This window comes from Sabethes cyaneus, chromosome 3 (genome assembly GCF_943734655.1).
Source record: "Sabethes cyaneus chromosome 3, idSabCyanKW18_F2, whole genome shotgun sequence".
NCBI lineage: Eukaryota > Metazoa > Arthropoda > Insecta > Diptera > Culicidae > Sabethes > Sabethes cyaneus.
Genome location: NC_071355.1, coordinates 248,405,885 through 248,419,067, shown reverse-complemented (window position 1 = coordinate 248,419,067; position 13,183 = coordinate 248,405,885). Strand labels below are relative to the sequence as shown.

The 13,183-nt window shown below is 39.4% G+C and overlaps 1 protein-coding gene and 2 non-coding genes across 5 annotated transcripts in view; all 3 read left to right on the top strand.

Moving 5' to 3' along the window:
- Positions 1–13,183, top strand: part of LOC128741437 (disintegrin and metalloproteinase domain-containing protein 10) — a 131,780-nt gene that overhangs the window by 49,378 nt on the left and 69,219 nt on the right. The gene's annotated exons all lie outside the window — the stretch shown is intronic.
- Positions 7,603–7,675, top strand: Trnak-cuu (transfer RNA lysine (anticodon CUU)). The gene has a single exon. It is a non-coding gene; the product is annotated as a tRNA-Lys (tRNA).
- Trnaa-agc (transfer RNA alanine (anticodon AGC)) lies at positions 10,397–10,469 on the top strand. Its single transcript has one exon. It is a non-coding gene; the product is annotated as a tRNA-Ala (tRNA).

The window sequence follows — 13,183 nt, the reverse complement described above, 5'->3', positions numbered from 1 at the left end:
AAGTTCGTACAAAGTATGCTAAATTGCATAAATGAACAACTTTTTTGTTTGCCCATATAATAGGGAGCCAGGGAGTGGCGAAAATTTCCGAGAGGTGAAAAAAATTATAACTCTGGGTCCAAGTTTCTTTTCGGTTGGAACAAAGAACCTGACCAGGGTACGGTACGAACAAGAAAAGTTTAGAGGAACTTTCGGCTCTGCCTGTTCTCAGGTCGGTGTGATGTAAGGTGAGTGAGGGTGAAGGATTTTGTTTGCTGACTTGAGGAACGAAATGCTCGGAAAGTTGTAGAATTCGAAAGTTGTCTAGTATTAAAAACACTAAAAATCATACTCTAGCTTGGGTGGCTGTGTTATATTCTTGAAGAACTGAGGGTAATGTTATAAGAATAATACATATTCGATAGATACTAGCAAATACGACTTCTACGAAAACCTATCATAACATGTTTCTTGTCATACGTCAAGTAAGGGCACAAAGTAAGGTTTCCGGCTGCTTGCCTTCGAAAATGAAACCCCACGATGAACTAAAAAGACCTTGCCGTTCCATTTTTCTTCGTTGCAGCACCGACCGTCATCCCTTCTTCGAAAAGCTTAAAGGTCAGCAATTTCGCTGCGCAATCGCTGCTGTAGTGTGGCTGAAAGAAAGCACGACGGCGACGACGACGACGAGGACACTGACGACGACCGACAAGATTTATAGCCTTTAATTCGGGTAGTTGTGTTACATGGTGGGGCAGTTTCTCGTCCGAGCTAGAGAGGTGAAAGCTTTTCCACAGAAAAGGTCGAGAAGTGGGAAAAACAACCGGGCGAAGTTCTCTATCTCTGGCCCTTGGAACGACGACGACTGGCTTGGTCGGGGTAACGCTCAATTAAAAAGTGGACGCCCCGAAGTTGGCGAATGGTCGGAAAAAGGTGTTTAATCAAGATGAAAACGAGAATCGACTGGATTAAGGACTTACTTTGATTGACCAGAGTGGAAATTATTTCAAGGTCGACGATCGAATAACAACTGGAATTACCAGGGTTTCATTCAACAAGATAAACGAAAAACGATTTCAGATTGAATACAAACCAAATGTGAGCCAGTATTCTAAGACGGCATATTCTTTCTCGCATCAAATATTGGCTCATTTCCTTCCAGACGGCGTATACTTCCTTCGCACTCAAATCACGTAGAACCGGTTCAATACACTCATCGTTACGCTTTTTCCTGCAAATAAAAGCAACGCACATGGCAACAAACTACATCGGCAGCAGCAGCAACAGGAGGAAGGGATCGGTTAAACCTTCCTTCCAGTACGACCTTTTCCGTCCGGAGCTCGCTCAATCTATGAAAGCGAGAAACGTGCGCGCCACGGTTGTTTATCGATCCGACAGATATGGCGATTGATTCTTATGCAAATTGCATAACAACTCTGCGCTCTGAGTCGGTTTTCATCACGGCACGGACGGCAGCCAGCAACGGATAGACCAACTTTTTCAACAGCCAAGTCTCGTGGAGGAAAAATTCCGTTTGCTCAGCAACGTTCGAGACACATTCAACGGCTTGTCGTTTGAACGTCGAAAAAAAGAAAAGTTACCCGAATAAAAACGTAAAGCTTTTTATCGATGTCCGTCTATTTCCTTTGGGATTTTAATGGAAAAAGTCGTCTGCACTGACCTTTCGACAAGGGTTAGATCTTTTAAGCCCCCGAATGGCTCTCCAGTGCCACCGCATATCGACGACGTCGACGACGATAGCGTCTAGACGGGCCTGATTGTGGAAAATGGGATTTTTACTTTATTGTTTAACTTCAGAGTTCATCCTTCATTCCGGTTTGCGAAGTAGGTACCAACCTGTCAACAGAACCGTGGCGAGGGGGTGGGCTGTTTGACCGGTCGCTGCGGATAAAGGTATTTGGCTTTGATGTCATTTATGCGTGCACAGTTTTTCTCGCTTTGATGTTGCGAATGTTACTTCTGTGACAGAAGAGAGAGCTAGGGTACAGAAGCTTTTCAAAAAAAAGTGTCTGGGACAAGAGTGCTTTGTCACTGCGAAGGGAACTGAACTGTGGAGTCCTGCGGAAAACAAAAAGCAAATTAATATTTTTTTATCGCCTTGCGTGGGTTGAAGATGTAATTAGTTTTCGAAGCCTGTACCGAACTGCTGATATCGTCGGTCGGATAATGATCTCTAGAAGCAGAGTGTTCCTGTACGGCATGAAGTATAGGAAAGAAAACTTGAGTTCTCATGATCGAAATTTAAAATTTGTGGTCTGTATCAGTGTGCGACCAACTGGCACCATGTTATTATTGAGTAGAAATAAGTACATTAGAATTTCTTTCTACGTTCATTTTACATGACTTCTTTTTGTGTCCACTGTTTACCTCCGAAATTTGAATTAACGTTCTCTCCTTTTACGTCCAAAATATGAATTAGCGTATAGCATCCTCTTCTTTTACATTCGAAATTTGAAGAAACGTCCTCCCTTTTTACTTCCGCAATTTAAATTAACGACTACTTTTATACGCCCGACGCCCGAAATTTGAATTAACGTTCTCTTTTATACGACCAAAAATTGAATTAACGTCCTTTATTCTTACGTCCGAAATTTGAATTACGTCTTCTCTTTTTAGGCCTGAAATTAGAATTCACATCCTCTCCTTTTACGTCCGAAATTTGAATTCGGATTCTCTCTGTTTACATGTGAAATTTGAATTAACGTTCTCTCTTTTTACGTTCGAAAATTGAATTACCGTCCTTTCTTTTTACCTCCGGAATTTGAATAAACGTCCTCTCTTTTTACATCCGAAATTTGAATTCACAATCTCTACGCGTACGTGAGCAATTTGCATTAACGTCCTCTCTTTTTACGTCCGCAATTTGAATTACCGTCCTCTTTTTTCCTGTCCGAAATTTGAATTAACGTTCTCTCTTTTTACGTCCGAAATTTGAATTCACATTCTCTCCGTTTACGTGTGTAAGTTGAATTACTGTCCTATACGGTTTTGGCCTATACGGCCAAAAATTGAATTAACGTTCTGTCTTTTTACATCCGAAATTTGAATTACGTCCGGAAGTTGAATCAACGTCCTTTTTATACGGCCAAAAATTGAATTAACGTTCTGTTTTTTCACGTCGGAAATCTGAATTAACGTTCTCTTTTTTTTACGTCCGAAATTTGAATTAACGTCCTCTCTTTTTACGTGCGAAATTCCCCCAATAGTGGGCGTAAATCGAGACTTGATAGTATCTAGAATATTTTTAAATAGAATTGAAAGGAAAAAATAGGTCTTGCTTACTCATATAGCACTATGTTTTTAAACGTTGATAATTGAAATTCTCATCTAATCTAATCTAATCTCACACTAACGCAGCCAATTCTTGAAGGCATCCTGGAAAATGACGATTACTTGAATCAATCATTTTTCTTGTCAACGGCCAGGCCAACTGCGCAGCATGTACCGCAGAGAGAATTCCAAGGAATCAAGTGGAACCAGAAAAAATATCTAATTCCATTTAACTCCTTGAAATCAAGGGGAAGGAAGAAAGCGTGGACCTCCCGTACCAAACGCTTCCCGTACACATAGATAATGATTTATTTACAATCGTTGGGAGTATCTTTGCTAATAAAGGTTAAGTGATACTCCGGACCCTCAGGGATGAACTAATGGTATTTAGACCAGAAGCCAGGCTGCAATTGGCCAAGGATATAGCGCCTTATTTCGCTCTCTGAAAATAGATTAGTTTGCCAAAAATATTAGTTTAAATCATATAATACTTGAAAATAAAGTCGTGTGGTTTAATAGTTGCCTAAAACTACATTTGTAAGGTTAGGTCCTAGCTTGGCTACTCAATTATACAAATTGAAGTATTTCCAGGTATGGCCACGTGGAGGCGCTAGGTAGGGGCTTGGGATGGCTAGAGCTATGTTGGGCGCTTCTTCCTAGTTGCCTTCACCCATTGATAATTGAAATTCTCATATAAAACAAATAGGAAGTTACATCGTTAAAGTTGCGAAGACTTTAATGATTTTTATGAATTTAATGGATTATAACAATAAGGCATTCAATGAAATATGAGTTAGAACAATCGTATTTATCATCATTTATCGCGTGCTCCTGCGGAGAAAGTCCATATTTAAATTTATAAATAATAAATTTCTGACAATAGTCTTTTTCTCTTTCTTTTTCAGGTAAGTTATACTTTCAACAGAAGAAAACCGGGAACCAAAATTCAAGAAATTATCACGATAAACGGATCGCCTACGGAAGAATAAATGGCCAAATGCCAAATGGTTGATAATTGAGTTCCCAAAAATGCCCATAAAATTCCCAAGTTGATCCATAACCAAAACACGAGCGTAGCAGACAATTTTTAAAAGTCTTTATGATACAGTTTTATTTTCTAGAGGCTCTGTGAAAGAATCTATAGAAAGTAAAAGTATATTTAAAGCTGATTTGTTAGTGATTCGTGGTAGAGAATCACTTTTTATTCATGACTTATTTTTAAACAAACCAAAGGAAAACCTATGGGGAATCCCGCACTCATTTTTGTGTGAGTTATATTAGGCGAATGTTACAATTATGGTAGAAGAAAAACAATTACTACCAAAACGATAGTGGCTACAGTTTGATGACATATTCAGTATTATAAAAGGGGGAAACGGAAAACTAGAAAAAGAGAGTAAATAACATCGTAACAGTTATTTAGTTATTTATAAGAGAGTCGTAAATAATATGCCCAAGGATATTCACTTTACACATGAGCAGGAAAAAGATACAACACTTTTATTCTATTTTCCCAATGTGGACTCACTCACTCCAACCAGTGCTGGTGCCTGGGTGTTTCCTGTATTCCGCTCTGAGTTTCTTTTGGTATAGCCGCTATTGAGTAAGCAATATGTGTATTATAGTTTATCCCTGCTTACTTAAGGAGTTTTTACCCTTCTTTCGAAGTTTGCTCTGCTGACGCAAAATCTTACTAAAAATCAGGAATCTAAAGTGAACCTTTCTGATTTGGATTATGGAGTACTTTGGGTCTTCATTTATGGGGCAATAAATCTTCCAATAATCAGATATGATAACATCGGGTGATGGTTGGTTAAGAACTGAATTTTAAAAGAAGAATATTAGTTCAAATATTATAACATGAAAATAAAGTCATGTGGTTCAATGGCTTACCTAAAACCTATAGTTGAAACATCGGGAACCAGGAATTGCCACGTGGAGGCTCTAAGTAATGGCTAGAGCTATGTTGGGCGCTTCTTCGCCCAGTGGCCTCCCTTAGTTTCATATCCCCAAACGCTCGCTGCTGGACGTCAAGCTAACTAAATTTAAGCTAATTCTAACTCGGTCGTTCCGGTCCTATTGCGGATTGGTGCTGTCAATTTTAGTGCTATTGCCATCGCCATATACATCTAAATGAGCAAACGACCGAATATTTTTCGGGAATCCTAGTTAATACAATCTTCCATCTATCATTGCTGATGAAAAATCGTAATTGGTCCTTTTCAGGGCCATCAAATTTTCTCAGAAGAGTTAGTAAGATATTCAAGATCATGTAACAACCAGACTAACGTAGTCCTACATCAACCAATGCGGGCAGGTCTTCAACACAACCTCTCCGATTTCTTTTTCATTGGCATATTGGTCAATCCGAATCTGAACCGCGGAAACCATATCGGTTACTAAAGATGTTGCAGAAATATGACCAGGAAACCCGATCTAGCCCTATCGTGGTTACGAGCCATTCGAGATGTTGATGACGATGGTCTCACTTACACAGGTGAGTTTTGATGGATTCAGGTGACATTGGTATTAGTATTAGCTGTCTGAAGAGCAACAATACGTGTCACTCCGTCCTTTGTGAGGTGCTGTTCATGTACTCCCGTCATGATCTACCAGTTGAGTTTAGTTTAAGTCTACCACAGGGTCTAAAAGTCGTACGTTATCCACAAGAAAGTGACCTGACGTGAGCACTTGCAGATCATCGGGATCACTGATGAGTTTTGTAAAAAGTGGATGTGAATTTAACCAGCATTACATTCCATTTTCGAAGCGCAAAAGATGGCGACAAAATGTTTTTGAGCGGGGCGCCTCGCCACCTCCCAGAAGCCACCAAAGTGTAATCCGCTCCGAGGACTGAAATACTTCCAAACGCCAATAATTGAATTAAATCGCCAAAGGCACGATCTACATGGGCAACATGTTGTTCAAGGGACTTCCATTCGTCAGGGAAGCACTCACTGATCGTATGAAAGACCCTTTTTGGTTTTGGATGCCAGGAAACAAAACCAATGTAGCTAGCATTTCGCGTTTAGTAATGTCCAGTGCATTGATTTAGTGTTCGCTGAAGGCCTGTCTCGCAGAATAGAGTCATTGCTCACGAACTATGAACATCCGTTTCCATGTCAAAAATTTGCGTTCCCGTAAAACAAAACACCATGAGTTTCCATTGCTTTATCGCTGCTTCTTGTATCACAAAAATTAAAAAATATGCTGTTATGTTACATTTCATGTGACAGTTTTCAAAAACAGTAATGTCACCTTTTTAAAATTGTTAAAATGAAAGGTTTCGTTCATGTTCTAATATTTTAAAGGTTTTTGTAATGAAAAAATTATGCTTTCATCCAATATTTTTCCCGAAAGGCTCATTAAAATATATATTATTTGATTCGAAAACTACTAAAATCGGTTCAGTAAGTTTTATGCATCTATAAAAAAAAGTTGTATAACGACTGTTATTCTACTTTTCGATCATCGTGTCAAACCATAATAAATAACAACATTGTAAGAGCCGTTGTCGGACACTGCTACCTACTTTTGCAGTAAATCTGACCTTACGGCCAGTAATCACAGTAAAATCACACCGGATGCGGTGGTTTGGTTAGCAAGGAAACCTCAAAACCACATTCGCAACAATAATTACTTGAGCGGAAACCGTTTATCGATTGAAGCTTCCGCCCGGACCACTTTAGACGTCGTCCTCTGTAGGTTTTATTTTTTTGCTTCGATTACCTCATCCTAAGTCACTCCTCCTCCCTCTTAACAGTCTCTCCGTCCAAAGGTTTGACGCTTCGTAAAACAAAACCGATCTCGGGAGTCGAATCTACATCGATTTGCCATGCGAAGATGTACATAATTACCGTTGACGGAGATGGTTGACTTCGACGAGTCACCGGTCGTAAGCCGGCGACGATTAGCAGTACCAGTTAATTGCAGGAAACCGCACCGCAAATCCTTGGCCCTTACCATGATGGCGTATTCTCTCACACAAACACACACATATACAATCTCATCCATGGGCAAATTCGCTTCGTTCCACTTCATTTGGTTTCATGATGTTTCGGTTGGGTTTAGTCGACCTCATTCGTTTCAACTGTATTTAGTTCTAATATGATTTTCAATTTATTGGAAATGGAAAACTTTCAGATAAAATGGTTTGCTTCTAATTAGATTTATCAGTTGTATGTTCTAGATGCTCAACACTTGGGTGAGCAGTAATCCTTTTTTTGCTAAAAGTAAAATTAAAAGAAAAACATTTTCATGAGTAAGTTTGCAGTGACAAATAAGAATTGCGCTGCCTATTGTATATTGTATTTTGACGCTTTCTTGGCGTCAGCCCGGCTAGCTCAGTCGGTAGAGCATGAGACTCTTAATCTCAGGGTCGTGGGTTCGAGCCCCACGTTGGGCGCGTTAGTTCTTTTTGTCAAATCAAACTCTGCTTTGTATTTGTTGTGGCATTTTGTTTATCTGATTTAAATTAAATATGTATTCACAGTCATTCATCTTCCAAAGGGGTATTTCAGGTGAGGATAGCTTTTCACCGCACAACAGGTCTGGTCGGGTAATATTCCCAAGCAAAGTTAAATTTCAGAAATCCAATTAAACTTGAACCTCCAACTTTTGATTTCTCATTTTAGTGATATGCCCGCCGCAGAAGCTCTGCTCCAAGAAGAAGCATAATTATAGACCATAATAAAAGCATTTACTTTATACGTATTCAGGTCGAATTTTCATTTCGTCCTTTCCTTTCCCCGACTCGACGGTGGTTGGAGCAATATCAACAGATCGAGTTTCCAAGCATGGTAAAAACCGCCACAAATGCAAGATGTATGTTTGTTGGCAAATGACTTTCCTGCAAAATTCTGAGTTTCAGTATCATAACGAGACGACTATTCCTGTTGCATGAAAATGCCTAGCTAGAAAATTTTCTTTCGACCCTTCGGATGGATTTTACTCAATAGAAATTTTCCACCCACTGTTCGATGTGATGTAATCCTAATTCCCCCTTTTGTGTGCAGGGAGCTCCATTGGATTTTTGGGGTCGCATTCTAGTGTGTATGCCTAGCTCGAGGGAAAATAACGGCACACCCAATCCATTCGAACCCATGACAGGCAGCGCTGATGAGCGTTAGGGATCGGATCGGCAAGGGAGCGAGCGTCCCGGGGCCGGGAACGATATTGGGATGTTTGCAAAGCGAACAAATATTTACCGACAATTTAAATACCTTTCGAGGAACGTGGAGGAACGACAGATCACCGCCGTCGAGTAGAGCTTCGGTAGCGCAGTAAAGGAAAATGTGTGCACTAAAGCTCGAGCATTACGAGGCGGACTTCTGTTTTGACGTCCGGACCGACGGAAAGAGGATTTAACTTCATGGGAAATTTCTTCATTTTAATCCATTTAATAGCATCTGATAAAAGTCTCGAGCGGACATTGGCTGTCTGCCTACTTTACCTGATTATTTACGAGCTGTGAGTGAGGGGCAATGAGGATTATGTTACTAACAGTGTTGTTATTACGTCGTGAACTTCATTAATTTTTTGACGAAATTTTCGACTCAAATTAGCTGATAATTTGTTTTTTTGTCGCATCTTGATATTTGTTAACTTACTTCTAGCAAAATTGTATTGACTCGACGAAACTCGAACAAACTCCTAGAACTTTAGGCATCTATATCAACACCAACATCAACCACTGTAAATAGAAAGCATGGCATTACTTTGCGTCACTCACTGAAAATTAGCTAAAACCTTCCTGCAGAAGGACTGAGTTGTGAATCGTCATTATTTTCACGATGATGAAGTACCTACTTCTCGAGTTGTTTGTTCGCATTCGGGTTCACTCTGTCTCTTTCTCCGATGGATGCCTTGATGCATTTACTTTCAGGAAAATATTTACACAAATCTGTATCTGAAAGCTCCGTTCCATTTCCGTCGTTCGTTTCGTAGCCCCGGCGCAACGAGGTTCGGTTCGTTGCACAGAAACTTAGAAGATGTTTTCGGTGCACCATGAGTTTGAAGAAGTGAGATGTCTTTCATAATTAATTAAATGCAAACACAGCAGCTGCATTTTTATCTTAGTTTTATCATTGATAGCATAGAATGTAAAATTGAATGAAAATAAGAACGTTTGGCATCGTTATCGCGAATAAATTGGTATATGATTTTTTTAAATTATATTTTCTTTGTAAAATGTTTCAATCAGCAGTGGACGACAGTTAAGTTAATTTGCATGTAAAATTAGTGTGTAATAAATTGTCGTACAAAAATAATAAATTAAACAATTCAAAAATAGATAACTCTATTGATTTGTTCAGTTTTATTTATTAAAAAATATAAAAACCAGAAATCAAAACGGTCTTGACTCGTCGTCAGTGACGTGGGTGACTAATACTGTTTTAAGCAGTCGGTTCCATTCAACTCAATCTTGGGCCACTTGCCGCCAATTTTCCAATCGCCTCAGAAGTCGCGAATCATTTTCGACCTGGTCGAGCTAACTTACACGGTAAGCCCCTCTATCCCTGGTGTCGGTGGGGTCCACCGTAGCCTACCGACTTTCGCCAGATATACGATGGGAATCAAGCACTGTCTGTAGCTGATGATTCATACGTCTCTGCCACTCTCCGCTTTCAGCTTGTACTCCGTCAAATATCGTTTGCAGTACCTCCAATCCCCTCGAATACTGCATGCATCCTCAACAGCGCACTTCCATCGGATGCGGAGATAAAATGCTTTAGCTGAGATATAAAAATAAAAATTTTATTTTTAATTACTTTTGTCATTTGTCATCATTACCAAAATTTATTCGTATTTAAACCATAAAGAATCAGTACAAAAAAACCTATGCTTCAAGTCATTCTGCGATATCTACCTAGTTTTGCCGATGAAAATGAAACCCTTTCCCGGAAGTGTGTTATGATTGGATTACATTTGCCGTGAGATAAGGAAAGTCTGCACAAATAAAGTATTCAACCATCAAAGATTTCGACAGCATCCAACGAAGCAAACGGAATCTGCTGATTTCATTACATTTGATGGTGCTATTTGTTTAACTCACACGATTGTAAGCGTTTGAAAACACCGTACGTGCTCATACTAATGTGATAACGACCACCGGCCTGTACGTACCGGGGATGTAGCTCAGATGGTAGAGCGCTCGCTTAGCATGTGAGAGGTACGGGGATCGATGCCCCGCATCTCCAACTCTGATAGTTTTTTATTGGTTTGTAGCTTATTCGTTTATCCTGCTTCAGGGTAGAAAAAATGAGACATGACAAACATTATTTTCACCTGTCAAAACATCAAACCACTACCCGGGCGTTAGGTAGTAGAATAGAGTACATAAAACATTCAACAATTTTCACCAATGGAAAAGCCCGTTTTGGTTGCCACACAGGAAAAGTAAATAAAAAATGACTGTTGGCCAATATCCGGCCGACCAATGAATGGTGACAGTTAGCCAGTTTACTCTAACCGTCTATCTGTCCTGTCGTTCGTTACTAACGGTCTGTTTTATTTTTGCATTGACACCCGTTCGGGTTAGATTGTGAAACCCACACAACGTAGCAATTCGATGAATCTTTATGTGTGCCGGCCGGTCGCTGGGTGACTGACGGCAGCAGCAGCGGCGGCGGTGGGCATATTTATGAGTTCCGGACAGTTGCGGTTGGTCACTGAGCGCGCGCCGCCCATTCGTCGTCGCCAGGCCAGACCCGGCTGGGTTGCTGCTTGAGCACGAAACTATTTGCGTTGTTTTTTGTTTTGGTTTGCTTACTTTGAAGGAGACTAAATTCGCTGAATGCCATTTTCACCCCGACTGCTTCCGATAACCAACGCAACGATGAGAAGACGATATGGCTTTATTAGTAGCGTGCCGTTCGCTCGTTAGAGAGGTGTGATAGGTCAAGTTGGAATTCGAGTAATGTGGCCGCCGGAATGGTATTCGTTTCTTCTTGGATTTTAGAATCCGGCAAGATTCTGATTGGAGTGGTAGTCTATTTTTAGATTTGATGATATCCTTAAGGAGATATTTGTCATAGTTTACAGAATGTGACAATAGGAAGAATTCCAATCTTATAAGAATACATATATCAAAAGCAGATTGTGGTTGTTTAACTAACTGAAAATTTGAAATGAAACTTAGAAGAATTAAAACATATGAAATTGGTTGTTTATAGGACAATCACTTTAGTTGTTATGTTATGTGTTAGCTCTAAAAATAACTAAAATCTGAACACTTGGAAATTAGACAAACGAACACACGGCATCGTATCGTATCGAGATTCTACAAAATTTCGTATTTACCGGAATATATGCAGTATGCCTTACGTCCATTACGCCTAGAATACTATGGCTTGCAATGGTTGACTAGCAAGTCTTTTGTCTTATTCTGGAAGGGGATTCAGTATCAGTCCAGCTAACCCACTAGCTGCTAGTTGTTAGAATAAATTTTATAAAAATCAGAGGGATTGTGTATAACACAGACACTACCGCATAATTTACGTAGGACTATATAAGTCTGTTTGCTGCATGATTTTAAATATGTATTAAGATATTTCTAACTCTTCTGAGATAATTTATAATAGAGATTGATTGGCTCTACAGCTCACAAAACACAACTAATTCCATTGACTGGTTAAACAAAAATAGTCGTATGTATAAGCCAAAGAAAATGAGAGTATTCCACAAAAACGTGTCTTTTCTTTAAAAAGGAAAATATTCTCATTAATAGAGGGGACGTCCAATCGGCACCAAACTTAGGATTTTTGCTTACTGATCTGAAACGAACAATCTAACAAAATTTGGTTCAAATCCGAGAAGGTCGATTACAAGTTTGTACATTTTCTCGGTCACTTGACGTGGAATGACCCATATGCATTTCGCGTACGACTTGTAGGCGTTATTAGTGTCTGTTCGAAAAATTGTATGAATATTCGTATTTTTCCTTTTAAAATACAAAAAAAGATGGCACACACTTAAAAAAAAGTACCGAGTTCGGTAAAATTTACCGAACTTAGAACAGCCGAACGTTCGGTAAAATTTTTTTATCATGCCAAACATTACTAACGATCCGTAAACGTCGATTGGCACCATCGAAATTTTTACCGAACATTCGGCTCTTCAGAGTTCGGTAAAATTTTACCGAACGCTTTAAGTGTGCATGGTCAAAAATAAAAAAAAACTAAGAACATCTTTCGATTGCGCGTCAAAAAATTTATGAAAAAAGTATATGGGTTTGACAGGGAATCAAAATATCATTGTTCATACGCAGAAATAACCGACAAAAATAAAGAGCGCTAAACCAGTTATTCTCTGCCTATAAAACAAACATACGTAGCAACCAGAATGTATCACGATAACAAAATATTAGGACAAATGAATGTCCCTTCACACCAGCAAGCAAGACAACTTTTGATGAGAATATATTTTGATACACACTCGGTCACACAAGCACTTGTTGTTGATAATGCAGGTATACAATAAAACATGTCTTTGTCGCCAGTCGGCTGGTTAAAGAGTATACTTTATCAGCAACTTGAACTTGAACAAAAGGGACAAACAGCAAAAACTTTAAGAAAAAGACCAGCTTACTTTGACCTAGAGTCTGGCATACTAAAGTTTCCCACGTTACTTTGGTAACGCGGCTGCCGCTGCCGACACAGGATTATGATTGATTAGGATTGCTTTTGTGTTGCGTACAATACGTATTGCATACAATATCAGTGTGTCTTTTTCGCAGGCAACAACATAGTTGTCATGAAACATCTGTATCCACGATAAGCAGCTACGATAACTTGTCTTTGTCCTAACTACCATGCAATAGTGACAAACTTTCATCATACATTGTCGCAACATTTTGAAGTTTTACGAAAATCTGAGAAAAATAAAGCAGCGTTCCCGCGGGGGGAATTGACCA